Source organism: Belonocnema kinseyi, chromosome 7 (assembly GCF_010883055.1).
Source record: "Belonocnema kinseyi isolate 2016_QV_RU_SX_M_011 chromosome 7, B_treatae_v1, whole genome shotgun sequence".
In the NCBI taxonomy this organism is placed as follows: domain Eukaryota; kingdom Metazoa; phylum Arthropoda; class Insecta; order Hymenoptera; family Cynipidae; genus Belonocnema; species Belonocnema kinseyi.
In genome coordinates, this window is record NC_046663.1 from 33,711,220 (window position 1) to 33,716,053 (window position 4,834).

Genomic DNA, 4,834 nt, shown 5'->3' on the forward strand with positions numbered 1-4,834 from the left:
TTCCGAAAACGCACTTTTCTGAAGGATTAAAAAAACTTGAAAAGCGATTGACCAAGTGTATAGAGCTCCAAGGAGATTATGTTGAACAATAAAAAAAAATTTGCCCAAAAAAAATTGTTTTTATACTTCATTCTAAGGACTTATTGAACTACCCTCGTAAGTCAGCACTGTGTATTAAGCCGGCACCGCACGCTGACAATTGTCATTTTAGTTTTCGCTTGACAACGTGAGCGGGGCATACATGTTTACTGCAAGCGGATCGCCATTTGCTTTCATTATTATGAAGCAGGTACAGATGTGTAAATATTTAAAAATATTAATTCGATTAAGTGCGTTAGTTTCTGGGTGATTGTGTGCTTTCGTCGGAAAATTCGATTTTTCATTCAGATTTGTTTCGTGTGCGTAATAACATGAAAGATATAAACATTCGTAGTGGTCCTGAATCGGCACCAAACAGGTAGTCCTAAGTCCGCACTTTTTTGTTGCTTTTGTTATTTTTTTGTTTGCCACTGTTTTGACTGCATGTTGCTTGTCTCTGGTAGGTGTCCTTTTATTTTCTGTGTGTTTCTCATTGACTTTTTGCTGAATCTATTTGACAATATTCTACATGTTTTTTTTATTGTAAATGATTTTATTTTGTCCACTTCTTCTTAAAACTTACATAACCTGCCATTTTTCTTGCATTTGTGCGCAAAAAAATAATGTGCCGACTCAAGACCGTGAAGTGCCGGCTTAGGATCGTGGTACCCTTACTCTGCGTTTTTCGACAAAAACACTTACTGTGCCGACTTAGGACCAATCTCTCTTGAATGTATTAAATTTTACATATATGCAATTAAAAATTATTTAATTGTGAAAAGTAACCGAGAATTTAATATTTACATTCAAAATAAAAAATTTATTTTAAAGGAAAACCGCATCACGTGAAAATAAAATTCTATAATCTGTCGAAATAACATATATTAATAAAATTCCAAAGTGCGTACCCTAACAAACTATCAAACTGACCTATAATAATTAACTATCAAACTGGTATTGCACTTGTAATCTGCCAAACTGTTGTATATTGAAAAACTGTTAAACTGCCTTTTACAAAATGTTTGTGTTCACAATAAAATGCACGTGTTATGATATTTAAAACTGTAGTCTGTCTTTAAGTGACGAAACCTGAAATCTATTACTTAGGTTATGATGATCAGAATCACCAGTATAGACCTTATCCTCTTTCCAAGCTAAATATTTTTAAAAACGCATTTGGAATTTTTCAATTGGCTTGATGTGATTCATTGATTGCACTTTCGAAATAAAAAACATATATTCAAGCTTGGATTTAACCAAAGCAAACGAGCATCATTAAAAATGTTATTGTTTTAAAATTTTGAAATGTCCTTAGTAAAAAACAAGAGTTCTATTTTCATTAGCTGTTTATTTTCTTATGTAGTCCTCCTACTATCAAATAGTATTCCTAGATTCCTAAATAATTCAACTTTATTTAAGTTCCATACTATCAGTGGAGTACATGTGGTTTAAAATAATATTTTTGTTTCAGAGTGATAGTATCTTGCATTTGCATGTATTTAGACTCAATTGATTCATTTCACATCAGTTCTTAAAAAGATTGAGATTGGCTTGGAGATTTATACAAAAGTTTAGATTCGCAATTGGCGAAGAACATTTTTCTACATTATCTGCTCATAGCTGATGATAATAGTCCAACATAAGTGATGCATCATTCATAAATGTTATACAAACCAATAGACCCAAAATTTATTCTTGAATTTCTCCAGCGGAACGATTAAATGGCGCAAGAAGTGATCTGCATGCGTACTGTATAATGTGATATCTATTTGTCAGATACGATTCGATGCGAAGTAAAAGTTTTTACAGAATCGCTATGTTAAACATTTTTACTTTTGAAATATTATATTCGCCCTTATCAAATGATTTAAATATATCAGTAAAAATAACATTATACTGTTCCTATTCAACAACTAAATCCTTATAGTTTTTCTGATTGAAAATTAACAAAGGTAATACAGTAAATTTTTGTGGAATGAAGCCGTATTGATTTGTTAATATAGTACACGCAATAAGCTTAAAGATAAATACATAAAGACATGTTTCACAAATTTTAGTAAAATTATTTGAAATCTCAAAAGATATATAATTGTTTGCTTCTAATTTAGAACCCCGTCTGAACACCGGACAATCCGTGGTAGTTTTTCATTCATCTGTACATGTAGAATGTTCCATGTTTCATGTTGCCTATGAAGAATATATGTAATAGCAGTTGAACCCCCATTGACACTTTCTAATTAGCTAGCAGAAATATCAACGATATACTGGGGATAGGTAAATTCCTCCTTGTTAAAACTAAATTTTTGTTAATGAACTGTTGAACTGACATATAATAATTAACTGTAAAGCTCACCAAAAAAACAAAGGGTAAATTAAACATTCATTTTAGGTTACGATGTATCTGCAAGAGAAATGACCTTTTCTAGTGCGAATGCTATACTGTAGCAAGCGAATTCCTTCATTATCTCAATGTCCAAATGTAATGTTTCCCTGTGATGTAGTGTACAAAGTGCCGGCAACTTTGAGTACAAAGTGACGATCACTTAGGTTATAAAGTATCGTATACATGGGGCATGATATGCAAAAGAAAACAGACATAACAACTCGGCATTTCGTACTTCAAGTCCGAGAGCTATGCGAATCGGAACAATGGTGAAGTAAACGTTGTTCTAATCCTACCTGCAATAAAATATATCCCTACGTTTTTATTGTGCTGCCGTATACTAACAAATCGTTAAGCCGGCGTATGCTAATGAACTGTTAAATTGACGCATGCTAATAAACCTTCAAGCTGAGAATTTCCGAATAGAATGTTAAACTGATGTGTGCTAATAAATTTTCAAACTGACTTATACTTATAAACTGCTAAAGTTTCTTAAACTAATAAGCTGATGAATTGACGTTTGCTAACAAAATGTTAAACTGGCGTATGCTGATAAACTGTTAAAGTAAACACCGTTCCGATTCTGCCAGCAACAAAATTTGTCACTCCGCTTTTGTTGTGCTGACGTATACTAATAAACTGTTAAACTAAAATATGATAATAAACTGATTAACTCATGTATGCTAACAAACCTTGAAACTAACTCTATAGTAATAAACTGACAAATACTAATAAACCTTAAAACCGACTTATGCTAATAAACTGCTTAATCTTGCTTATACTAATGAACTGTTTAACTTTCTTATATTAAAAGTCTTAAACTGGCGTATTCTAACCAAATTTCAAAATGATGTGTGCTAATGAACGGTTAAGTTAACGTATGCTTATGAATTTTATAAAGGGCCATATACTAATAAAGTGATTAATACTAATAAATCTTTAAACTATCTTAAACTAATGAAACGCTAAATTTTCTTATACTAGTAATCTATTGAACATTCTTATATTAATAAACTGTTTAACTGTCGTATGATGATACACCTTGAGATTGACCCTGCACTAATGAAATGACAAAAAAAATCTTCAAACTGACTTAAACTAATTAACTTTCTTATACTAGTAAACTGTTGAACATTCTTTTACTAACAAACTGTTCAACCGACGTATGACGTACTAAGAAAATGTTAAAAAACCTTGAAACTGATAAATAATAAACTATAAACTGATGAATAGTAAACACTAATAAATATTAAAAAAGCCTTGCATTAATAAGCTGCAAAACTTTTTTTATTTATTTCTTACACTATTAAACTGTTAAACTGATGCATGCTAATAAACTTTGAAACAGATTCTATACTAATGAATCTCTTATCTAAATTATACTGATAAACTGCTAAGATATCTTATACTGATAAATTGTTAAAATCTCTAATACTAATGAACTGACAACCTGGCGTATACTAACGAACTATTAAACTGATGTAAGGATAATCCAAAACTGTTCTAATTTTACAAGCAACAAAATTTGTCCCTGCATTTTTATTGTGCTGACGTATACTACTAAACTCTTGAACTGACATATGCTAATAAACTATTAAGCTGCCGTATGCTACTAAACATTGAAACTACCCCTGCACTAATAAACTGTTAAACTGAGGTATGCTAATAACCTCAAAATTGACCGTACACTATTGAATAGTTAAACTGATGTATGCTAATAAATCTTCAAACTAATTTATGATGATAAACTTTCTTACAATAAAAAACTGTTAAATTTTCTTATACCTATAAACTGTTAAATAGGCGTATGCTAACAAAATATCATACTGGCAGATGCTAATAAACGGTTAAACTGACTTATGCTAAGGAAATGTCAAACTGAAGTATAATAATAAACTGTCACACTGGACTATTTTAATAAACTGTTTAACTGAAGTATCCTAATAACCTTAAAACTGACACTATACTTTTGAATTGTTAAACTGATGTATGCTAATAAATTTTAAAACTGACAATACTCATAGACTGCTAAAGTTTCTAACACTAATAAACTGTTAAACTGTCGTACGCTAATAAACTGTTAAACTGACGTATGCTAATAACCTTTAAATTGACCTTATGCTAACGGCCGGTTAAACTGATGTATGCTAATAAATCTTCAAACTGACTTATACTCATAAACTGCTAAACTCTCTTTTAATAATAAACTGTTATACTTTCTTATACTAAAAGACTATTACAAGCTGACGTATCTGAACAAGATGTCAAACTGAAGTATAGTAATAAACCGTCAAACTGATGAATTCTAATCAATCTTTAAACTTTCATACTAATAAAATGCTAAACTTTCTTATACTAGTCACCTGTTAAACT